Below are 26,749 nucleotides of genomic sequence, written 5' to 3' on the forward strand. Positions count from 1 at the left end.
GCCATTGCAGAGTGTTAGCTCCTAAGCTGTTTATATGAATCATACTCCACACATTCTCACAACTACAGTTCATTGTACAGTCACAGCCATATCACCACAGGACATATTTACACTCATGAAAAGTAGCTGTTGATGAGATCTTCTTGCAAGTCAGCGTGTTCCTCTTCACCACTATCATCCTCACTTGACATTTCAGGAGTCTCACCTGGTGGCACTGCAGGCTCCCCCTCCTCTGTGTAGCTTCACAATGGTAACTCCGAATATGGCCATGTAACATGTCTAAGATCATGGAATTGCCCCCTCTATGCCATCCTGGCATTGTTGGTACAATCCCATGATCCCACGGGTCTGTAGCACAGACCCGGGTACTGCCAAACTGCCTTTTCAGGGGTTTCACTGCAGCTGCTGCTGCTGCCAACCCCTCAGACAGGTTTCTGCCCTCCTGGGGTCCAGCCAGGCTTGGCCCAGGAAGGCAGAACAAAGGACTTCCTCAGAGAGAGGGTGTTACACCCTCTCCCTTTGGAAAATGGTGTGAAGGCAGGGGAGGAGTAGCCTTCCCCAGCCTCTGGAAATGCTTTCATGGGCACACATGGTGCCCATTTCTGCATAAGCCAGTCTACACCAGTTCAGGGACCCCTCAGCCCTGCTCTGGCGCGTAACTGGACAAAGGAAAGGGGAGTGACCACTCCCCTGACCTGCACCTCCCCTGGGAGGTGCCCAGAGCTCCTCCAGTGTGCTCCAGACCTCTGCCATCTTGGAAACAGAGGTGCTGCTGGCACACTGGACTGCTCTGAGTGGCCAGTGCCAGCAGGTGACATCAGAGACTCTTTCTGATAGGCTTCTTCAGGTGTTGCTAGCCTATCCTCTCTCCTAAGTAGCCAAACCCTCTTTTCTGGCTATTTAGGGTCTCTGCTTTGGGGAATTCCTTGGATAACGAATGCAAGAGCTCATCAGAGTTCCTCTGCATCTCTCTCTTCACCTTCTGCCAAGGAATCGACTGCTGACCGCGCTGGAAGCCTGCAAAACTGCAACAAAGTAGCAAAGACGACTACTGCAACTCTGTAACGCTGATCCTGCCGCCTTCTCGACTGTTTACCTGGTGGTGCATGCTGTGGGGGTAGTCTGCCTCCTCTCTGCACTAGAAGCTCTGAAGAAATCTCCCGTGGGTCGACGGAATCTTCCCCCTGCAACCGCAGGCACCAAAGAACTGCATCACTGGTACCCTGGGTCTCCTCTCAGCACGACGAGCGAGGTCCCTTGAATCCAGCAACTCTGTCCAAGTGACTCCCACAGTCCAGTGACTCTTCAGTCCAAGTTTGGTGGAGGTAAGTCCTTGCCTACCCACGCAAGACTGCATTGCTGGGAACCATGACTTCTGCAGCTACTCCGGCCTCTGTGCACTTCCAGCAGAAATCCTTTATGCACAGCCAAGCCTGGGTCCACTGCACTCTAACCTGCATTGCACGACTTTCTAAGTTGGCCTCCGGCGACGTGGGACTCCTTTGTGCGACTTCGGGTGAGCACCGTTTTACTCCTCTTTGTAGTGCCTGTTCTGGCACTTCTGCGGGTGCTGCCTGCTTCTGAGAGGGCTCCTTGTTTTGCTGGGCGCCCCCTCTGTCCCCTGACGCAATTGGCAACATCCTGGTCCCTTCTGGGCCACAGCAGCATCCAAAAACGCTAACCGCATGACTTGCAGCTAGCAAGGCTTGTTGGTGGTCTTTCTTCAGGAAAACACTTCTGCACAACTCTCCACGACGTGGGAGATCCATCCTCCAAAGGGGAAGTCTCTAGCCCTTGTTGTTCCTGCAGAATCCTCAGCTTCTACTGTCCAGTAGCAGCCTCTTTGCACCCACAGCTGACATTTCCTGGGCATCTGCCCATCTCCGACTTGCTTGTAACTTTTGCACTTGGTCTCCTTGTTCCACAGGTACCCTCGACTGGAAATCCATCATTGTTGCATGGCTGGTTTGTGTCTTTCCTGCAAAATTCCCCTATCACGACTTCTATGTCCTTTGGGGAACTTTAGTGCACTTTGCACTCACTTTTCAGGGTCTTGGGGTGGGCTATTTTTCTAACCCTAACTGTTTTCTTACAGTCCCAGCGACCGTCTACAAGGTCACATAGGTTTGGGGTCCATTCGTGGTTCGCATTCCACTTTTGGAGTATATGGTTTGTGTTGCCCCTATCCCTATGTGTCCCCATTGCATCCTATTGTAACTATACATTGTGTGCACTGTTTTCTAATACTATACTGCATATTTTTGGTATTGTGTACATATATCTTGTGTATATTTGCTATCCTCATACTGAGGGTACTCACTAAGATACTTTGGCATATTGTCATAAAAATAAAGGGGCATATTTATACTCCGTTTGCGCCGGATTTGCGTTGGTTTTTTTGACGTAAATTTGACGCAAAACTAACTCCATATTTATACTCTGGCGTTAGACACGTCTAGCGTCAAAGTCCATGGAGTTTGCGTCACTTTTTAGCGTGGACACCTACTTTGCGTTAATGATTTGCAAGGTAGGCGTTCCCGTCTAAAAAATTGACTCCGAGGCATGTGCGCCGTATTTACACTCCCGGGCAAAAATCACGCCCAGGAGTGGGCGGGTCAAAAAAAATGACGTCCAGCCGCTTTTGCGTCGTTTTTTAGCGCCTGGTCAGGGCAGGCGTTAAGGGACCTGTGGGCTCGGAAGGAGCCCAGAGGTGCCCTCCAATGCCCCCAGGGACCCCCCCTGTCACCCTTGCCCACCCCAGGAGGACGCCTAAGGATGGAGGGACCCATCCCAGGGAACATAAGGTAAGTTCAGGTAAGTATTATTATTATTTTTTTTTGTGGCATAGGGGGGCCTGATTTGTGCCCCCCTACATGCCACTATGCCCAATGACCATGCCCAGGGGACAGAAGTCCCATGGGCATGGCCATTGGGAAAGGGGGCATGACTCCTGTCTTTGCTAAGACAGGAGTCATTTCAATGGGGGTTGGGAGTCGAAAAAAATGGCGCAAATCGGGTTGAGGCGATAATTTTGCCTCAGCCTGACTTGCCCCATTTTTTGGCGCCCAAGCTCCATATTCCCCTACGCCGGCGCTGCCTGGTGTACGTCATTTTTTTTTACGCACACCAGGCAGCGCCTCCGGCTAACGCCGGCTAACGTCATTGAATAAATACGGCGCCCGCATGGCACTTCAGAATGGCGTTAGATTTTTTGACGCACAACTGCGTTGGCGCAGTTGTGCGTCGAAAAGTATAAATATGGCCCAAAGTACCTTTATTTTTAGTATATCTGTGTATTGTGTTTTCTTATGATATTGTGCATATGACACTAGTGGTACTGTAGGAGCTTAACTCGTCTCCTAGTTCAGCCTAAGCTGCTCTGCTAAGCTACCATTATCTATCAGCCTAAGCTGCTAGACACCCTATACACTAATAAGGGATAACTGGGCCTGGTGCAAGGTGTAAGTACCCCTTGGTACTCACTACAAGCCAGTCCAGCCTCCTACATTGGTTGTGCAGCGGTGGGATAAGTGCTCTGTAACTACTTACCACTTTTGTCATTGTACTTTTCATAAGAGAAAAATATACAAAACAAGTTCAGTGTATGTACACCTAACCAAAAAGTTTTGCATTTCTTTTCTCACCTCATTTCTAAAGTGCTGAAAAGTACCTCTAACTTTCTAAAAAGTTCTTAAAAAGTTAAAAAGTTTTTTTTCTGCCTTTCCAAAAGTTCTGAAAAACTTTTTTCTTCACTTTTTCTGTCACTTAAACACTGTCTAAAATGTCTGGCACAGGCCAAACTGTTGATCTGTCCAAACTTGCTTATGATAACCTTAGCTGGAAAGATGCAAGGAGTCTCTGCATAGAAAGAGGTTTAAGTGTAAGGAAGAATCCCTCTAGAGAACTGTTGGTAAATATGCTTGTTGAACAGGATAAGGCCAGAGCTGGCACCCCTGTTGAAAGGTTAGCTGATGGTTCCCACTCTGATTCTGGGGCACTCCTAGCAAAAGAGGTAGGAGGGAAACTTCCAAGCCTGCCCCCTAGCAAGCCACCTAGCATAGCTGGTACTGATGTAGAGTCACACCATACTGATAGTGTGGTCTCACATCACAGTAAGAGTATCCCTTCTCATCATAGTAGAAGTGCTGTTTCTGTTAGTCAAGCTATTAGGGTGCCTTCTGTTAGGGCCAGGTATCCTTCTGTTCTATCTCAGCATACTTCTGTCTCTAGACATGCCTCAACCACCCACCCTGATGACAGAGTGTTCGAAAGGGAGCTCAATAGATTGAGAGTGGAACAAACCAGACTGAAGCTCAAGAAGCAACAGCTGGATTTGGATAGGCAGTCCTTAGAGGTGGAAAGGGAAAGACAGAAATTGGGTTTAGAAACCCATGGTGGCAGCAGCAGTATTCCCCATAGTCATCCTGCAAAAGAACATGATTCTAGGAATCTGCACAAGATAGTTCCCCCTTAAAAGGAGGGGGATGACATTAAGAAGTGGTTTGCTGCACTTGAGAGGGCCTGTGTTGTACAGGATGTCCCTCAAAGGCAGTGGGCTGCTATCCTATGGCTATCATTTAGTGAAAAGGGTAGGGATAGGCTCCTTACTGTAAAAGAAAGTGATGCCAATAATTTTGCAGTTCTTAAGAATGCACTCCTAGATGGTTATGGCTTAACCACTGAACAGTACAGGATGAAGTTCAGAGAAACCAAAAAGGAGTCTTCACAAGACTGGGTAGACTTTGTTGACCATTCAGTGAAGGCCTTGGAGGGGTGGTTACATGGCAGTAAAGTTACTGATTATGAAAGCCTGTATAACTTAATCCTGAGAGAGCATATACTTAATAACTGTGTGTCTGATTTGTTGCACCAGTACCTGGTGGACTCTGATCTGACTTCTCCCCAAGAATTGGGAAAGAAGGCAGACAAATGGGTCAGAACAAGGGTGAACAGAAAAGTTCATACAGGGGGTGACAAAGATGGCAACAAGAAGAAGGATGGTAAGTCTTCTGACAAGGATGGGGACAAATCTAAAAATGAGTCTTCATCAGGCCCACAAAAACACTCTGGTGGGGGTGGTGGGTCCAAATCCTCTTCAAATCAAAACAAAGAAAAGAAAAGAAACCATGGTGCTATTTATGTAAAATAAAAGGCCATTGGACAACAGATCCCAGTTGTCCAAAGAAAAGCACCAAGCCTCCTACGACTACAACCCCTGCTGCTACACCTAGTGCCCCTAGTAATAGCAGTGGTGGTGGGAGCAAACCTACTAATAGCCAATCCAAGGGAGTAGCTGGGCTCCCTTCTGGTAACTTAGTTGGGGTTGGTCTTGTTAGGGAGACCACAGAGGCTGTGTTAGTCTCTGAGGGGGCTATTGATTTAGCCACCTTAGTTGCGTGTCCCCTTAACATGGATAAGTACAAGCAACTACCCCTAATAAATGGTGTTGAGGTTCAGGCCTACAGGGACACAGGTGCCAGTGTTACAATGGTAATAGAGAAACTGGTCCACCCTGAACAACACCTACTTGGTCACCAGTACCAAGTAACCACTGCTCACAACAACACACTTAGCCACCCCATGGCTGTTGTAAATCTCAACTGGGGGGGGGGGGGCTACTGGTCCAAAGAAAGTTGCGGTTGCCTCAGATTTACCTGTAGACTGTCTACTTGGAAATTATTTAGAGACATCAGCTTGGTCAGATGTGGAGTTGGAGGCACATGCAGCAATGCTGGGCATTCCAGGGCATATTTGTGCTTTGACAAGGGCTCAGGCCAAAAAGCAAAAAGGACAGGGTGACTTGGATCTTGGAAGAATGGACCAAGTGCTCCCTAAAGCTAGGGCTAGTAGAAGTAAAGCACTACCTACTATCCCTCCCTCTACAGTGGATTCAACTTCTGAGGAAGAAGAATTTCCACCCTGTGCAGAACCTACACCAGAGGAGCTGGAAGCAGACACTGCTGAGCTTTTGGGTGAAGGGGGGCCTGCCAGGGAGGAGCTGAGTGTGGCACAGCAAACCTGTCCCACACTAGAGGGTCTAAGGCAGCAAGCTGTCAAACAAGCTAATGGGGATGTCAGTGACTCTCACAGAGTTTACTGGGAGGACAACCTCTTGTACACTGAAGCATGGGATCCAAAACCTGGAGCTGCCAGGAGATTGGTGATCCCTCAGGAGTACAGAAAGTTCCTCCTAACTCTAGCCCACGACATTCCCCTAGCTGGACATTTGGGGCAAATGAAAACTTGGGACAGGCTTGTTCCCTTGTTTCATTGGCCTAGAATGTCAGAGGACACAAAGGAATTTTGTAAGTCCTGTGAAACCTGTCAAGCCAGTGGAAAGACAGGTGGCACTCCAAAGGCACCCCTTATCCCCCTACCTGTGTTTGGGGTTCCCTTTGAAAGGGTAGGGGTTGACATAGTTAGCCCCCTTGACCCTCCTACTGCTTCAGGCAATAGGTTTATCTTGGTGGTAGTGGACCATGCCACCAGATATCCTGAAGCAATTCCTCTAAGGACCACTACAGCTCCTGCAATGGCAAAGGCCCTCCTGGGAATCTTTTCCAGGGTGGGCTTCCCAAAAGAGGTGGTATCAGACAGGGGAAGCAATTTCATGTCTGCTTACTTAAAGGCCATGTGGAAGGAGTGTGGTGTTACATACAAGTTCACCACACCCTATCATCCACAAACAAATGGACTGGTGGAGAGATTTAACAAAACTCGCAAAGGCATGATTATGGGACTCCCTGAAAAACTCCGCAGGAGATGGGATATCCTTTTACCATGCCTCCTTTTTGCTTACAGGGAGGTACCCCAGAAAGGAGTGGGCTTCAGCCCCTTTGAACTCCTATTTGGACACCCTGTGAGAGGTCCTCTAACACTTGTTAAGGAGGGTTGGGAACAACCTTTAAAAGCTCCAAAGCAAGACATAGTGGACTATGTACTTGGCCTCAGATCAAGGATGGCTGAGTACATGAAAAAGGCCAGTAAAAACCTTCAGGACAGCCAAGAGCTCCAAAAGCAATGGCATGACCAGAAGGCTGTTTTGGTTCAGTACCAACCAGGGCAGAAAGGGTGGGTCTTGGAGCCTGTGGCCCCAAGAGCACTCCAAGATAAATGGAGTGGACCCCACACAATTGTTGAGAAAAAGGGTGAAGTCACTTACTTAGTTGACTTAGGCACTGCCAGGAGCCAACTTAGGGTGCTCCATGTCAATCGCCTGAAACCCTACTATGACAGGGCTGATCTCACCCTGCTCATGGCAACAGATGAGGGACAGGAAGAAGAGAGTGACCCTCTCCCTGATCTCTTCTCTTCCACAGAACAAGATGCTCTGGTGGAAGGGGTTGTACTGGCAGATTGTCTTACTGCTGAGCAGAAAGACCACTGCATAAATCTCCTGGGTCCGTTTTCTGAACTCTTTTCTACTGTTCCAGGCACCACTTCTTGGTGTGAGCACACTATAGATACTGGAGACAGCTTGCCTGTCAAAAGTAAGATATATAGGCAGCCTGACCATGTCAGAGACTGCATAAAACAAGAGGTGCAGAAAATGTTAGAAATGGGAGTGGTTGAGGACTCTGAAAGTCCATGGGCCTCTCCTTTGGTACTTGTACCAAAACCTCATTCCAAAGATGGAAAGAAGGAAATGCGGTTTTGTGTAGACTATAGAGGTCTCAACCAAGTAACCAAAACTGATGCTCACCCTATACCCAGGGCAGATGAGCTCATAGATATACTGGCATCTGCCAAGTATCTAAGCACTTTTGACTTGACTGCAGGGTATTGGCAGATCAAATTATCAGAAGATGCAAAAGCAAAAACTGCATTTTCAACCATTGGGGGCCATTACCAATTCACAGTAATGCCTTTTGGATTGAAAAATGCACCTGCCACTTTTCAAAGGTTGGTGAATACAGTCCTGCAAGGGCTGGAGGCTTTTAGTGCAGCATATCTGGACGATATAGCTGTCTTTAGCTCCAGTTGGGATGATCACCTGGTCCACCTATGGAAAGTTTTGGAGGCCCTGCAAAAGGCAGGCCTCACTATCAAGGCTTCAAAGTGCCAGATAGGGCAGGGGAAGGTGGTTTATCTGGGACACCTGGTAGGTGGAGAACAGATTGCACCACTTCAGGGGAAAATCCAAACTATTATAGATTGGGTTCCCCCTACTACTCAGGCCCAGGTGAGAGCCTTCCTAGGCCTCACTGGGTATTACAGGAGGTTCATTAAGAACTATGGCTCCATTGCAGCCCCTCTTAATGACCTCACCTCCAAGAAAATGCCTAAAAAGGTATTGTGGACAGCTAGCTGTCAGAAAGCTTTTGAGGAGCTGAAGCAGGCCATGTGCTCTGCACCTGTCCTAAAAAGCCCCTGTTACTCCAAGAAATTCATTGTCCAAACTGATGCATCTGAATTAGGGGTAGGGGCAGTCCTTTCACAACTTAATTCTGAGGGCCAGGATCAACCTGTTGCTTTTATCAGCAGGAGGTTGACCCCTAGAGAAAAGTGTTGGTCTGCCATAGAGAGGGAGGCCTTTGCTGTGGTCTGGGCACTGAAGAAGTTGAGGCCATACCTGTTTGGCACTCACTTCATTGTTCAGACAGACCACAAACCTCTACTTTGGCTAAAACAAATGAAAGGTGAAAATCCTAAATTGTTGAGGTGGTCTATATCCCTACAGGGAATGGACTATACAGTGGAACATAGACCTGGGAGTAGCCACTCCAATGCAGATGGACTCTCCAGATATTTCCACTTAGACAATGAAGACTCATCAGGTCATGGCTAGTCTTATTGTCCTTCGTTTGGGGGGGGGTTGTGTAGGAAAGTACCATCTTGCCTGGCATGTTACCCCCATATTTCACTGTATATATGTTGTTTTAGTTGTATGTGTCACTGGGACCTGCCAGCCAGGGCCCCAGTGCTCATAAGTATGCCCTGTATGTGTTACCTGTGTTATGACTAACTGTCTCACTGAGGCTCTGCTAATCAGAACCTCAGTGGTTATGCTCTCTCATTTCTTTCAAATTGTCACTAACAGGCTAGTGACCAATTTTACCAATTTACATTGGCATACTGGAACACCCTTATAATTCCATAGTATATGGTACTGAGGTACCCAGGGTATTGGGGTTCCAGGAGATCCCTATGGGCTGCAGCATTTCTTTTGCCACCCATAGGGAGCTCTGACAATTCTTACACAGGCCTGCCACTGCAGCCTGAGTGAAATAACGTCCACGTTATTTCACAGCCATTTTACACTGCACTAAAGTAACTTATAAGTCACCTATATGTCTAACCTTTACCTGGTAAAGGTTGGGTGCTAAGTTACTTAGTGTGTGGGCACCCTGGCACTAGCCAAGGTGCCCCCACATTGTTCAGGGCCAATTCCCCGGACTCTGTGAGTGCGGGGACACCATTACACGCGTGCACTACATATAGGTCACTACCTATGTGTAGCTTGACAATGGTAACTCCGAATATGGCCATGTAACATGTCTAAGATCATGGAATTGCCCCCTCTATGCCATCCTGGCATTGTTGGTACAATCCCATGATCCCACGGGTCTGTAGCACAGACACGGGTACTGCCAAACTGCCTTTTCAGGGGTTTCTCTGCAGCTGCTGCTGCTGCCAACCCCTCAGACAGGTTTCTGCCCTCCTGGGGTCCAGTCAGGCTTGGCCCAGGAAGGCAGAATAAAGGACTTCCTCAGAGAGAGGGTGTTACACCCTCTCCCTTTGGAAAATGGTGTGAAGGCAGGGGAGGAGTAGCCTCCCCCAGCCTCTGGAAATGCTTTCATGGGCACACATGGTGCCCATTTCTGCATAAGCCAGTCTACACCGGTCCAGGGACCCCTCAGCCCTGCTCTGGCACGAAACTGGACAAAGGAAAGGGGAGTGACCACTCCCCTGACCTGCACCTCCCCTGGGAGGTGCCCAGAGCTCCTCCAGTGTGCTCCAGACCTCTGCCATCTTGGAAACAGAGGTGCTGCAGGCACACTGGACTGCTCTAAGTGTCCAGTGCCAGCAGGTGACGTCAGAGACTCCTTCTGATAGGCTCCTTCAGGTGTTGCTAGCCTATCCTCTCTCCTAAGTAGCCAAACCCTCTTTTTTGGCTATTTAGCGTCTCTGCTTTGGGGAATTCCTTAGATAACGAATGCAAGAGCTCATCAGAGTTCCTCTGCATCTCTCTCTTCACCTTCTGCCAAGGAATCGACTGCTGACCGTTCTGGAAGCCTGCAAAACTGCAACATAGTAGCGAAGACGACTACTGCAACTCTGTAACGCTGATCCTGCCGCCTTCTCGACTGTTTTCCTAGTGGTGCATGCTGTGGGGGTAGTCTGCCTCCTCTCTGCACTAGAAGCTCCGAAGAAATCTCCTGTGGGTCGACGGAATCTTCCCCCTGCAACCGCAGGCACCAAAGAACTGCATCACCAGTACCCTGGGTCTCCTCTCAGCACGACGAGCGAGGTCCCTTGAATCCAGCAACTCTGTCCAAGTGACTCCCACAGTCCAGTGACTTTTCAGTCCTAGTTTGGAGGAGGTAAGTCCTTGCCTCCCCACGCCAGACTGCATTGCTGGGGACCGCGACTTTTGCAGCTACTCCGGCCTCTGTGCACTTCCAGAGGAAATCCTTTGTAGACAGCCAAGCCTGGGTCCACGGCACTCTAATCTGCATTGCACGACTTTCTAAGTTGGCCTCCGGCAACGTGGGACTCCTTTGTGCGACTTTGCGTGAGCACCATTTCACTCCTCTTCGTAGTGCCTGTTCTAGCACTTATGTGGGTGCTGCCTGCTTCTGAGAGGGCTCCTTGTCTTGCTGGACGCCCCCTCTGTCCCCTGACACAATTGGCAATATCCTGGTCCCTCCTGGGCCACAGCAGCATCCAAAAATGCTAACTGCATGACTTGCAGCTAGCAAGGCTTGTTTGCGGTCTTTCTTCAGGAAAATACTTCGGCACGACTCTCCACGGCGTAGGGGATCCATCCTCCAAAGGGGAAGTCTCTAGCCCTTGTCGTTCCTGCAGAATCCTCAGCTTCTACTGTCCAGTAGCAGCTTCTTTGCACCCACAGCTGACATTTCCTGGGCATCTGCCCATCTCCGACTTGCTTGTGACTTTTGGACTTGGTCCCCTTGTTCCACAGGTACCCTCGACTGGAAATCCATTGTTGTTGCATGGCTGGTTTGTGTCTTTCCTGCAGAATTCCCCTATCACGACTTCTATGTCCTTTGGGGAACTTTAGTGCACTTTGCACTCACTTTTCAGGGTCTTGGGGTGGGCTATTTTTCTAACCCTAACTGTTTTCTTACAGTCCCAGCGACCCTCCACAAGGTCACATAGGTTTGGGGTCCATTCGTGGTTCGCATTCCACTTTTGGAGTATATGGTTTGTGTTGCCCCTATCCCTATGTGTCCCCATTGCATCCTATTGTAACTATACATTGTTTGCACTGTTTTCTAATACTATACTGCATATTTTTGGTATTGTGTACATATATCTTGTGTATATTTGCTATCCTCATACTGAGGGTACTCACTGAGATACTTTGGCAAATTGTCATAAAAATAAAGTCCCTTTATTTTTAGTATATCTGTGTATTGTGTTTTCTTATGATATTGTGCATATGACACTAGTGGTACTGTAGGAGCTTCACTCGTCTCCTAGTTCAGCCTAAGCTGCTCTGCTAAGCTACCATTATCTATCAGCCTAAGCTGCTAGACACCCTGTACACTAATAAGGGATAACTGAGCCTGGTGCAAGGTGTAAGTACCCCTTGGTACTCACTACAAGCCAGTCCAGCCTCCTACAGTAAATATTAGGCAATAGACACCAAAATAAGGTAAGTAATTAGACATAGGATAGTGCAAACAATAGGAAATGCTATGGAATGCAATGGGAGAAAATAGGTCTAGGGGCAACACAAACCAACTACTAAGAAAGTGTAATGCGAATCACGAATTCCCCCCTAGACATGTGTAGTGTGTGAAGATGTGATTGTGTGTCGAAAGTCGCCAACAAGCCTTGGTTACTACAAATATGTGTTTTGGGTCAAAATGGCGCTGGCTGGACCCAGGAGGGACCTGGGGGCCTCAACACTGTGTGAGGAGGAAGAGGGGGCTCTCAGCACTTTAGAGAGCCCTCAGGATGCCAACCAGCACCCAAGGGAGTCCCAGGACACAGGGACAAACGAGGTGTAAAAACGCAGTTGGTGCAGAACAACAAAGGAAGGTCCCACGCCACTGGTGAACAACTCAGCAAGTTGAGCATCGCAGGATGGCGTGCTGGGGAACTGGACCAGGCTGTGCACGAAGGAATTTTCCATATAGTGCACAGAGGCCTCAGGAGGTGAAGAAGACTCACTACTGTTGCTCTCAGGGAAGGCAAGGTCTTACTCAACCATTCTATGTGACTCAACCATTTGTGATGAGAGTTGTGAACATGAGCTCTTGATTTCTCTTTTGCATCCAAGCAGGTCAACGCCCATCAAAAGAAAGAAATCTAGAGAAACATTGCCAAAAAGTTAGGGACCCTGGGGGTCTACAGCCGGCAGAGCATTCACTGCAGAAAAAGGCGGGAGGACCTGAGGTTCTCGGCAGGGAAGATCACGGAGACCCAGCTGGAGCAGTCCTCCCAATGTTGGTGGGATGTCTGTCGGACCATGACCCTCTTAATGGCCCGTAATCTGGTGGTGGCCTATCCAGAGCTTGGTGGGCGTTTGACGGCAGCACAGCAACCACAAGGGGGGTGAGTAGAGGGCATATCCCTGCTTGTCCCATTGCCAAGGGATTGAGTTAGGTTCTGACATTTTACCCTGACAATTAGGGAGTCATGTGTTGCACAGTTGATGAGTGATTGTTTGTGTACACATGACATGTGTTGTATACTGATGTGCTTTGCCTATTGGCCCAGGGACCTAGGACAGAAGTGCGTGGAATCCACAAATTACTTGCTCTGCAAAGACAACATATGACTTTGTACATTGATCAATAAAGTACAGTTTGTTGTTCTAGTGGGTGTTATTTGTATGCAATAGACCACTAGTCCTAAATCTTCCAGGCCAAAGGGAAGTAGGTGATGTATCACTGCCCTCTGCCATGGTTCTGGGTAAATGTGTATGTAGGCATCTTCCACCCAGAAGCTGGTTGTCCCCAAGGTATGATGAGTGCTGGTGCCCCACTGCAGTCTGTAATGTGAAGATGTAAAACATTCATATGACAGGGCTCACATTGTTCTTTAGATTCAGCTATAGATCACTTCCTTCCTTCCTTCGGTAAGTGGGGAGTGTCCATTCACCACATAATGTATGTGCCATCACTGTTGCCAACATTCTTATGTTCATGGGATGATATCTATTTTCCCTCACATATATGTGCATGGCAAACTGTTTGTGGAAGAGTATATTTACAATGGGGATACATTTCATGTAGTGCCATATACAGGAGTGTGTCACCATTGTTTATTGACTGACACATACCCTCACCCGTCAAAGCATGTCATTTGGCATGTACAACTGCAGTAGCAATGAGAGACATGACAGGTAGGCCTAGAGTTTAGAGACACACTATGAATATCTATGCCCGTGATGTGGCATCATGTGGATAAGTGCACTGCGCATATGTAATGGGCAGGTTTTGTGCCCTGACTCTTCGCATGCGTCACGGAGTAATTTGCAGTCATGTTCAAATCACATGTGTTTGGGTACAGTAATTAATCCACAGACAGACATATGGGTTTGTGTGACTAAAATAGAGAGACAGTAATGTTGCTTCCCATTGGGCATTATGTTGAGGTCCTTCTACAGTACTTGTAAATCTCTGTGTCTCTCCATCATGCAAAGGACTAATAGCTTCTACTGGTGCACTCACAGTATGTCAATGTAAGGGGTGCCAGACATGACTGCTGATTAGCCTGGGGCTTGCTGATTCATTGTGTTGTGTATTTTGGGGACATCTCTCCCTGACATATTGCACATAATGTCTACAGTGTCCATTTCCATGTCACATGTGTGGCCTATCTGAGCAACATTTATACTATTTCCATGACTCTATTGGGACAAATATCACAAGGTGAAGTGTGCATTGTTGATATGATTCCAGTGTGACATGGGTATTTTTCTGTCACCTTGTCCAGGATATTGTCCCATTGTCACCTCCAAGGCATTCCCTGACCTCCCCTTCAAGCATCCATACCTCTCCCCCCATGGAAGAAGCCCACCCCACCCAAAAAGCAGACCATCCCACCCCAACACAAGACCACCCAAAACCACCAACCCCCATCCTAAATTCGATCCCCCCAAGGATGATCCCTGAGGTGCCTGCCTGCCCCATCCTGTCTAGTTTCCATCGCAGTTAGGAGTCAAGTGTTGGCACAATACTGTGCTATTTTGGACAAACAAATGGAATGGCTAATGTCCTTTATTCTAATTAATTTAGTTATAATAAACCCAAACAGTTGTTGTTTTATTGGGTACACCTTTGTCCTCCAATTCCTTTTATACCAACATGTTGCTCCTGAGTGAGTTGTGTTGTGTGCCTGCTGTTATGTGTGTTCCAGCTTGCTTCCTGTTCCTTTTGTTGTTGTTTGAAGTATTTGACTTTGTGGGAAATGCTGTTGTCTCCCAAGACAAGGGTACATGTTGAGTGTATGTATATGCGGGTGTTAATGCAATGGTGGTGTCATGGCATTGTATACTGTTTGTTGTGGTAAGTATTTCATCTTGTGTTGGCAAATGTGAGCATGTATGATGTTAGACTTGCCCCCCTTCTATGGCTTATGAATTTCATCTGAAGTGTGTCTCTTGAATTTTGTTTGTGCAGACATGGGGTGTGTTCAGTTCTGCTAGCTTTGTTTGCATTTGACCATGCATGTGTCAACTTAGCTGTGTGTACCTTGCAGCTAGTTCCTGTAGATGCACATCCCATGCAGTTGGAGTTCTATGTGCTTTGCTGACTTGCACTTCTACATTGTGCAGATAGGCATTACATTTCGGTCTACTATTGTTTGTCCCTGAGGTAGATGTAGGGCTATTTCCTGTGAAACTGTTGTTTTATGGGCATGTGCAAAGTGATATATGTCCCAGTGCAGCCTCCTTCCCTGAGTGTTCCTGATGGCCCCATCACAATTATGCAGGTATTGTTAGCATAGTTGTCTTTGTATTTTTGTTTCTCTGCGTATTGTGCATGCCATTGTCCTTCCATTGTGCTGCAATGTGTGTGATGTGTGTGTACATTGCAGGGCTGTTTGGGTTAATGTTAGTGGTGTTTGTGTTCTTTGCCACATCCATACATATGTGTGTTGATAGCAGGTGTGCAATATGAGTGTGTGGGTTGTTTCTCTATATGTGATTTTGGTGTGTTGTTGGTGTTTTGTGAGAGAATGTTGTATACACTTCACTGTCCCTGTGCCAGAGATGGTCAGACATGTGTTTTTGTATAGTATTGTGTACTTGTGGTCGGTTGCGCCCACAGTGGCGTGGGTTTTGGTCTCCTCCGAGGATCAGCAGCAGTGGCAGAAAATGCGTGAAGGGCTCCATGGTGGCACTGGACTTGTAAGGCTACTTGCAGGTGAGTTTCTCCCTTTATACTCCCCATTTCCACCTACTGGGACGTCATAGTTGGACCGCCACGGTCAAATTGATGGTGTGCAACATTGTAATGTGTCTGGTGGTGACACAGGCTGCTCCGGCCTGTTTGTGCTGCCTCGTGACTATGGGGGGTCTATGCTGCCTGGCGGTGCTGATGGAACTGTGGTGGTCTTTGCCCATAGACCTGCATGACTCGTAATACCGCAGTATTCGACGTGACAGCAAGAGGGTGACCATCCCCCAACTTTTTGTCTGCCTCCCTCCATTCTTCTGACCCTGTTTTGTTGGTTTGAGGACTATGTGCATTTTACCACTGCTGACCAGTGCTAAAGTGCATGTGCTCTATCCCCTAAACATGGTAACATTGTCTCCTATGCAATTGGCATATTTAATTTGCTTGTATGTCCCTAATAAAGTACACTAGAGGTGCCCAGGGCCTGTAAATTAAATGCTACTAGTGGGTGGCCTGCAGCACTGAGTGTGCCACCCACATAAGTAGCCCCTAAACATGTCTCATGCCTGCCATTGCAAGGCCTACATGTGCAGTATCACTGGCACTTCGACTTGGCATTTAAAACTACTTGCCAAGCCTTAAACTCCCATTTTCCTACATATAAGCCACCCCTAAGGTAGGCCCTAAGTAGCCCATGGGGCAGGATGGTAGTAAGTAAAATGCAGAACATGTACTTATGTGTTTTACATGTCCTAGTAGTGAAAAACTCACATATTTGTTTTCCACTACTGTGAGTCCTGCTCCTCTCATAGGCCAGCTTTAGTATTGCCCTTATACACTTTTACGCTCTAGATTCTGATCTGAAAGGAGTAACCCTGTCATGTTTATTATGGCCAGAATGGTAATAGAAAACTCTGCTTACTGATGAAGTTCGATTTAATATTACTATTTTAGAAGTGCCACTTTTAGAAACTGGGCATTTGTCTGCACTTCCTGCCATCTGTGCCTTAAAGCCTGTCTCCAATCCACGTCTGGCTGTGCTGGCTTACAGCTCTCCTTGTGCATTCCACCCAGGCAGCCATAAACACAGGACATAAACACAGGACACTCAGTCCCATCTGCATTCATCTGCATTCTGAATGGGTCACCCTGGGCAGGAAGGGTAGAGGGGCTCTCCCTTGCACTTAAAAGGTCAGTGACCTGCCCTCACACAAAAGACTGATAACCCTCCACAGGGACCCTGGCAGACAGGGCTGAATTGAAAGGGGAACGTGTGCACTTCAAAACCACTCTTTGAAGTTTGTCCCACTTCAAAGGCATTTTTGGGTATATATACTGGGTCTGTGACACCAAAAAATCAGACACTTCTTGATCTACAACTGGACCCTGTCAGAAGGTCTGCCTGGCTGCCCAAAGGAATCATCTGGGCTGCTTTGCTGAGAATGACCGCTGCCTTGCTAGTTTCCCTGATGCAGTATGGCCTCTGACTCTGCTGGAAGGACTCTAACTCCCCAACAGGTGCTCTCCAAGGGCTTGTATTGAGCTTGCCTCTTGTTCTGAAATCTCTGTGCCAAAAAGACTTCAACAAAGAGAAGAAAATCCAGGTGCAACAGAAAATAGATGCAGCATCTTCCTCATGGCTGAAAAATCACAGCATCACCTACCGGATCGATGCAGTGCTTGCTCTTTCTCACTAGAGAATCAAGGATTGTCAATGCAATGTCCCTGGGCATCAAAATATCTGCACATCGCAGTGAAAAAATCAAGGCAGTGCTCCTGTAAATCAACAAATCTCCTTGCAGCATAGAACGAAACAATTCATCTTCCGTGCCACGATGAAAAATCAGACGCAGTGCCTTATTTTTCAATGTATCTCCTCTGAACTAAGGCTGCGCTCCTGTAAATTGATGCATCACCTTGAGGTGTGGAAAGAATTGATGCATCATCTGTGCCATGCCAGAAAATCCAACACAACGTCTTATTTTTTGGCATATCTCCTTCGCTGTGACCCCGTGCATCTTTATTTTTTATGCATCCTAGTACTGTGTGTTACAAGGGCACAACCACTGATTCTTAAGGATTGAGACTTATTTAAACCTTTAAAAAGTTATATCTTGACTTGTGCATATCAGATTTTTGTTGTTCTGATCTTATTTTTTCCAGATAAATATTATATATTTTGTGTGGAGTACTTTTTGTGGTGTTTTTACTGTGTTGCTGTATGAGCAGACTCCAAACTCCCCAATTCAGCAATAAGGTAATGTTTCACAAAAGTGGACGGAGATGCCCATTAGCGGCCCTACAAATCTCCACCACTGAAGTGCCCTGCAACTCAGCCAAGGTAGCAGCCATACCCCGAGTGGTAAGACCCTGAATCCCCGAAGGAGCCTCCACCCCTTTTAAATCATAGGCCAACAGCACCATCGACTGGATCCAGCGACTCAGGGAAGCAGTAGAAGGCCTCTCCCCTTTCGGTGCAGGACCAAATTTAACAAACAAAGAATCCCCTTTCCGAAATGCAGCAACCACCTTCAAATAACACAACAAGGCCCGCTGCACATCCAAAGCATGCAACCTGATCTCTTCCTCTGAGGAAGGGTCCAGACAAAAAGCAGGGAGAATCACCTCCTACCGGCCATGAAAAGCCAAATTCACATTCAGCACAAAAGAGGGAATCGGAAACAGAACAACCCGATCTGGAAAAGGTTTGCAAAAAGGAAAAGAGCAGGATAACGCACCCAAGTTCCTCAAACACCTGGCTGAAGTAATAGCCACCAAAAGCAAGTCTTCAAAGTCAAATGCTTTAAATCAATATCCCCCAAAGGTTCGAAAGGGGGGTCCAGCAAGACATCGAACACCAACTGCAAATTCCAGCCAGGAAAAGAATGTATAGGCCTCAGAAACAAGTTCACCAGACCCTGAAAGAATTTGGGCATCAAACGACCATCATCCTCCAAATTCTGACAAGGACCTCTAAAGTTTTGGATCGCCACCCACTGAACACGCAACGTAGCCACAGACAACCCCATCCTGCAAAAACTGCATGATCACAGAGATGCTACACTAGGGTCAATCTGCTGCCGCAAACACCAAGAGGAAAAAACCTTCCAGTGACGTCCATAGGAATGTAATGTTGACTAACGCCTAGCAGCCTGTAAAGTCCCAGCCAAAGGACCAGGAACCACCAGCCCTGTCAAAGCCAGCTGTTCAACCTCCAAACGGTCAAGTGCAGCCTCTGCAATGATCCCCAGGAGAGGCTAGGAAACACCAGAGGAGAGGGATGGAGAGGAAGAACCCATTCAGTCCCGGAGGCCAACCGCCAAAGCAGAGGAAACCAATTCACACAAGGCCAACGGGGAGAAATCAAAATCACCTGAGCCCCTACCTGCCTGACCCTGACAAGAAAGGATCTGATCAAATGAAAAGGGAGAAATTCATAAAGAAGACCCTGCGGCCACTGACAAGTCAGACCGTCCAATGCCCACGCCTGAGGACACCCCAAGGAGGCAAACAGGTCCACAACCGGATGACCCCATCTCTGCACCAGACAATGGAACAGAGACAACTGAAGGGGAAATCCTGGGAGGAAGGAATGATCCTGCTCAACCGATCCGCCAGAACATTGTCCGACCTCTGAATGTATGTGACCTAAAGAGACAGAACAGAATGCTGAGCCCATAAAAAAATGGCCCAAGCAACCAGATTTAGCAAGCGGGACCTGGTATCCCCCCCTGTCTGTTGATATAAGACTTGGCCACCAAGTTGTCTGTCTGGACTAACACAGCTGTCCCCACAAGATCACTTGAAAATGCACCAGAGCTAGCCGAAGTGCGGTTAACTCCCTCCAATTCGACGGCCTCTCTGAGTCTTGGAGAGACTAAAAACCCTGAACCTCTTCTGACCCCAGCCAAGCTCCCCACCCCGAGAGGCTGGCATCGGTCGTCAGTACCACAGGCACAAGAGGAGACAAAAGAACCACTTTTTGGAGTTGAGCTGGAACATTCCACCAATGTGGGCCAGAATATTGTACGGATCCGGAGACCACCTGGAGAGCAACCAGTTGACCAGACAAAGGAGATGAAACCTGGCCCAAGGAACCAGGAAGGTCACTGAAGCCAAGAGACCCTGGAGCTGCAACCACTAAAGCACCCTGGGAGCTACCTGAGACAGCACAGCGTTCACTTGATCCTGAAGGCCCCGCACCTCCTCTCCGATACAGTCACCAACCCTCGCAAAGTCAGAAATCGAGCCCCGATAAACACCAGGTCCTGGGAAGGTACCGAATATGATTTCCCCCAATTGATCAAGGAACCATGAGCCTTGAGGACCCCGAAGGCCTGTGCCACCTGAATCCTCATGGGAGTGGCGTTTGGAGCCTGTATCAAAAGATCATCCAGGTAAGGATGCACAAACACCCCTCCGCATGCAGAAGAGCCATGAGAGGAGCCAGTACTTTCATGAACACCGTGGGAGTGGACTTTAGGCCAAAGGGAAGAACACAGAACTGAAAATGGTCTGGACCGATTGCAAAATGCAGAAACCTTTGAGAAGATTCTGAGACAGGCATGTGGGGGTAAGCATCCTGAACATCCAGAGATCCCAAAAACTGCCCTGGAGCAATCAGAGGAAGAAACAAACCCGGAAGTGCACAGTCTTGATCCAAAAATTCACCCATTTGAGATTCAAGACAGGACGAAAACCCCCAGTTATTTTTCACATTCCTCCACCGGCACCCTGGAAATGGCTCCTTTCAACAGCAAATCTCGGACTCCCTCTACCAAGGCCCCCCATCTGCCTTCTTCCACAGGCAATGGAGTTGGATAATCCACAGTATCTGGAGGAACAAGATTGAACTTCATGGAATATCCATTCTCCACAACGTTGAGGACCCAACGATCGGTGACATCCCTTTGCCAGTCCCACAGGAAATGTCACAGTCTTCCTCCCACCGGCCACTCACCAGAACATTGATTGTCAGGAGCCCTTCTTGGGAGTTCTCTTTGCCGAGGGAACAGACCTTTTCGGAGAAAACCGAGGCTGAAACCGACACTTCCTGGAAGAAGAGGACTGAGGAAAAAATTTGGGAGAGGACCTAGAATGCGTCTTCCACCCCTTGCCAGCTGCGGAACCCCCCTTATAAGGCAAGGCATGCTTCCGGTCCTTAAAGGCCTTAGAAATCATGGCTGGCAACTGATCACCAATCAGAGCCTGGCCCTCAAAAGGAAGTCTCAGGAGAGCCACCTTCTCCCCAGGATCAGCCTTCCAATGCCGCATCCACAGAGATCTATGGCTTCAATCACGGCCCCAGAAGCCATAGCCGAGGAGTGGATAACATTAGAAGAAATATCCGCTAACAAACTGACCTTTTGTTCCATAACCAGTAGTAATTCACAACATTCTGATCCATCCTGCACAACCACAACAAGCCTGTCAAAGTCCTGAAGCAAGGACTGCGCAGAATAAGCAGAAAATATACCGTCCCGAAGAGTCAAATTCCCTGCAGCAAAAGCCCGTTTCATACAAGAGTCAACCTTCCGGTCGGTGGCATCACAGAGAGTACAGTCTTCAGGATTGTCAGCGGTTTTACCAATCAAAGTAGCCAATATGGAATGCAAACGCTCAGAAGGAGGTAGAGCATCCTTACATTCCAGCAAATACAACTTCTGGAGAAAACGCGGAACCTGGGCCTTGTCAACCTACTTCCACTTACTGAAGACCATGTCCTTTACCAGTCCCTAGAAAGGCATAGCAAAACATGAAGGGGTAACATATTGAGTAAATAAGGTAGATTCCACCTCTGCTGGCTGAAAAGCAGGAAATCCTAGATTGTCATGCACATGAGCTAAAATGTTGCACTTCTCCTCACGAGACACATATTTTCCCCAAGAAGAGGTAGAAGGAACATGAGGATGAGCAGCAGCCTCCATGGAGGTATGAGCAGCAGAGGAATGACTGGACCAGACAGCCCCTGCCTGGAGAGCTCTCAAAACTGCCACCTCAATCACATCTTGAACCTCCTCCCGAGACATAGGAGGAGCAGTCCTGGCTACAGCACTCCTCACCACTCGTATTGACTGCAATGGAACAGGGACCCCCCTCCTCAGAGGAGGAAGAGAAGGAGAGAACACGTCTCCGTTTAGCACCCTTCTGCCTGACATTTTGTAACAAAACACTTGCCCAAATCCACTGTCAGCGACTTAAAAAGGGAGAAAACACCACCTCCAAACATCAATCAAAATGCAGCAGAATTAGTCCCCCAATCAGGAAACCCCCCAAAAAGATCGAAAGAATGCGTGCCCAAAAGCCCGCATTACCGCTCATAAGGTGAAAACCATGCAGCCGGAAGTCCGAAGCACAGTTCCAGCCACAAGAGAGCCGACTGACCACGTCAGACGACGCTGCAGCAACACTGACTGAGGCAGCCACACACACACCTCACATTACCACACCCAGCCAGGAACTCAGCACCATAAGCCCCGCAACCAGAAGCGAGGAACAAAATGAAGCCCCCCCCCCCCCAGGCCGCGCCAAGGAGGAGATGAAAGGTAAGTCTAAGGGATAGACAAAAAGAAACAGGAGTGGGCTGGGAAGGGACCTTTTAAAAAGAGAGGGGAGGGGTCTAGGTGAGGCAAGGGGGCATCATTGGTTACTAAGGAAGGCGAGGGAGGGACAGGAGGTAATGCATTTTACTCCAAACAATCACATACATACTGATCGCAAAGAAGAACGCAAATATTGTTAGAGTAACAACTGGTGTACACTATGAAAGTAGAACCATCCAGCGCCATGAGAAACCATTGAGCAAATAACCAGAAAATAGCAAAACATAAATGGATACACCAAAATAAATCTGAAGCAAAAAAAGCCATTAAGTGGAACTGGAAATTGCAGTTGATGAAAGATATAGCTTACTACCTCCCTCCAACCAGTAACTACTGGAATAGTGCCTATGAATACACAAGGGATCAAACTATGGCAGTGCAAAAGATCAATAAATAGCACTCAAAGGCTCCTTCTTCACATACCAGACAATCATGCTTTGCAAGATGTCCTACAACAGGAAAAAAGGACACTGAGGAACCTGAAGTGGTTAATCAGCAGGTCGGCTGAACGTGAGATATGGGAAAAGTTACTTGCAGATGCTAAAAGCAGCAACAGAGTGAGGTTCTGGAGAACAATAAGTAAGCGCACACGTCCATCATATGAGGGTATCTCTTCCCACATATCGGAAGATGCCAGGGCAAGACATTTTTGGAGATCATTTAAATTACTCCAACAGGCATACACCTCCAAAGCATCATCAATTACGGGACAAAAAATAACTTGCATAACTGTCCCCTCTAAGAGCACCCAGGAGCATCCATGTCCTCTAACAGCAATAATTAACCCGAGCCATAACAGGACGATTTCAGTTAGACTCTAGATAGCCAAAGACAGGAAAGAAGGAGCTCCAGGACCAAATGGCATACCTCCTGCTATTTTCAAACACAATTTGGCCTTCTGGGCAGAAGTATTAGAGCCCCTTTAAACCAATATTGGGATCACTGACAGAATTCCATTCTTCTAGAGGGAATCCATAATTTCACCTATCTTTAAAAGTGGGGACAGATTGCTGCTAAAATATTACTGTTTAATTCCCTCACTGACAACAAGGCAAAGTACTTGGCAGGAACCTTGCTGGAACACCTGTCAGCCTGGGCTGCAGAAAATGGCATTATACCCTTGAACCAAACCAGGTTTTCAAAAATATCTAGTAATACAACAACATTATGGCTATCCCACTCCTTATTGATAAGGTGAAGGGTCGCAAACAACCAATGCATTTGTGTTTTATTGACTTTAGGGCTGCCTTTGATTATGTGGTAATTTCAAGGCTCTGGAGGAAGTTATCACTTTGGGACATTTCTCAGCCCAGTCTGGAGTACATTTTAGCTCTCCACACTGATACCTGGGTACAGGTAAAGTTTGGAGCAGGCACGCACCTCTCTAGGAGGATACCAACCAGCAAAGGGCTGAAGCAGTGGTGCGTCCATGCTCTCACATTGTTTAACCTGCACCTAGTCGATCTAGTGGGGGCCCTCGCACAATGACAGTTAGCAACAGGAGAAAAGACCCCCCCCCCCACCATGGTACTGAGGTAGACATGGCTTAGGTAAACAAACAAATACAAATACCTTGGAATAAATGTGGATAAATCGGGTAAGTTCATGCAATAAAGGAGCACAGCACCAGGAAAATGCCTGGCCCTACCTGTGCCTATAAAAAGCTGGAGAACCCTAATGAATTGGCCATAATTTACTCCTCTCTTACAGGTAATACAGGTCAAGATCATGCCCATAATAACACACAGCAGTGAGATTCCAAGAGGAAGGGACGAGCTGACCCTAGACTGCACAGTAGTAAAAGCGTACAGGATCATTTATCTTCAGTTTTCAAAAACACACCTCTCCTGTGCAATTCAGACTGGAGTTTCGTCTGTTAAAACAACCCCTTGTGAGACGAGGTGCCTATATCAATTTCTGGAAGAATATCAGGGCAGCAGACCCCAACACTCTCAATTACCATTTACGGCAGGGGTTCCAGCAGAAGGGACCTTCGCCTGCCAGAGTGTATCTAAACAAGTCCCTGGCTGTGACAGGGATTACCCATTACAGGAGACTTCCACCAGCCACCCCCTTTCTAAACAAATTGGTCTGGGAATCCATCAAGCTTCAATTTTTAGTAGAGGACGAAGCAACCTTCTCAGAGAGGGCCCATGCCTGGATGACATTAAACTCTTATACTGCTTTGGAGCCAAAGACATATGTTGGCCTGGCCTTCACAAGACACATCAAAGAGCAATTTTTGCAGTATTGCCTGGGACTGTTACCTTTTACCTTAAACCTAGCTCCCTGGCTAAGTGATCTGACAAACATGAGGTGTTGTCTGTGTGGCTCCATGTGTTGAAGACATACTGCACCTGCTTTGCACATGTGAAAAGCTTTCATTGGAAAGGATATCACTTTTGAAAAATGTGTTCAATGAAAGGTGAGTACGCACAGGAGACAAGCCTTGCTGGCCTGCTTTACCTCTGGCGATACACAGCTAAACTGCCAACTGGTAACATGTCTTACTCTGGCAAATAAGAAGATACACGGGTCACTGTAATAATTGGTTTATTTAGCTGGTTTTAGGTAATGCCTATATATGTACTAACCTGACTCCAAACAGATCAGAAAGGACCATAATTCTGCTTAGCACAAAGCACTTGATTGGACTATGTCACCTGCACTTACTGTTTATTGATCAAAGTGGACCTCTAGAACTGGTAAATAACACAAAGGGGGTTATTCTAACTTTGGAGGAGGTGTTAATCCGTCCCAAAAGTGACGGAAAAGTGACGGATTTACCACCAGCCGTATTACGAGTCCATTATATCCTATGGAACTCATAATACGGCTGGTGGTATATCCGTCACTTTACCGTCACTTTTGGGACGGATTAACACTCCTCCAAAGTTAGAATAACCCCCAAAGTGTTGCATTTTAGGAACTAATAAATTGAGACAGGAAAAATTGAACACTTTACACCCATATGTGGAATGATATATTTTAAATATTTAAGTCTTAGACACTAGGGGCATGATTTAAGGAAAGCCTTGTTGCACCCAGTGCAGCGCCACTTTCCTTGTGCCCCTTAGCACCCTCTTAATGCTACCATGTGTGCGCCATATCTAAGATAAGGTGCACCATGTGGTAGTTAGGGAAACTAGCATCAAAGTTTTTTACGCTAGTTCGGAGCTTTGCAGGACAAGCGACAAAAATGTTGACTCTAATCCTGCAAATCCATTAAGGCCGATTGAAAACAATGGTGTGCCTCCTTTTAACACCAGATCTTAGCAGGCATTAAAAGTTTCTTAGAATTCTTTGCACCATTTTTTCAGCCCCCCATATGGGGGAACACCCCCTTTGCATACCTTCCTCTCTGGCGCAGGCATAATGTAGCGCAAAGGGTTACAAAGTGGTCCAAATGCATGCATTGCACCATTTCGTAAATCTGGCGTGGCGATATGGGCCTATTTTGCCCACATTAGCGTAAAAAAAATGATGCTGATGTGGTGCAAGACGGCACTAAGGGCTCTTAAATCAGTCTTCAATGTGGGTAGTTTTATTGCAATGGTTTAAAGTAGCTATGCAAATCAAGATTATACTGATTCTGAAAGATATAGCTTGGTGCCAATAATAGTCTGCTTGCAAATCTCTAAAATAAAAAAAAAGAATAATGGCCGTTCAGCAACAAAACGTATAGTACTCGGATGAACCCAAAGCATTGATCTGAAGCAAAATAGTATAACTTGAAAACTGCAAATCCGAGCTTAAGGTAAATAAATTAGCAACCACAAAAGGCAAAAACACACACAGACCCACATCAGTTGTGCAAGAGGCAAAAAAACAATATCATCACACAAAAATCAAGGAAAAGCAGCAATTACAATGTAGTTTTCAAAATAGGCAGTGGGGTAAAGAATATTACATACAGGCTTGGATGCTTTTACAAGATGACCATAGTTTCCTTAAGAGAAGGGATGCGCACTAACTTGAAAGGGATAGTTTTGTCTCCCGCAGTGCCATAAAGTGCTATTTGGTTCCTCTTTATAATGCTTTTTATGGATTTATTTCAAAGATGCTACCCTTCCAGGACTTTCATAGTTGTTTAGTATTCATACACTCTCTAATTTGTTTTGTCAACTAATCAGCATCAGCTTTTATGATGTAGCATAGGCCTGGGCAAAATGTAAATGACTCTGATCTGATTTGCGTAATTTGTGTAATTTCACGTATTGAAATTTATGGACAGTCACTGAGATCAAGCCATTATGACAAAACATGTAGCTAAAATCCCATTCGTAGAAAAATCGTAAATCACACTCCAACAATATAGTAGGCATGATGTGAGCACCATCTTTCAAACGTGATCTGCATACCTTCAATACGGGCAGTCCACACATATTTCAGGTAGAATTTTTACCACAGTGGGCCATTCGGGTAGGTTTTAAGCCTTCAGATTTAGCGGCATATTTATACTCTGTTTGCACCAAATTTGTGTCATTTTTTTAAATATAAATTTAGTGCAAACTTAACTCCATATTCATATTTTGACGCTAGACATATCTAGCGTAAAATTATCGGAGTTTGCACCATTTTTTGGATGCGTGAACCTACATTGCGTCA

Source organism: Pleurodeles waltl, chromosome 8 (assembly GCF_031143425.1).
Source record: "Pleurodeles waltl isolate 20211129_DDA chromosome 8, aPleWal1.hap1.20221129, whole genome shotgun sequence".
Taxonomy (NCBI): Eukaryota; Metazoa; Chordata; class Amphibia; order Caudata; family Salamandridae; genus Pleurodeles; species Pleurodeles waltl.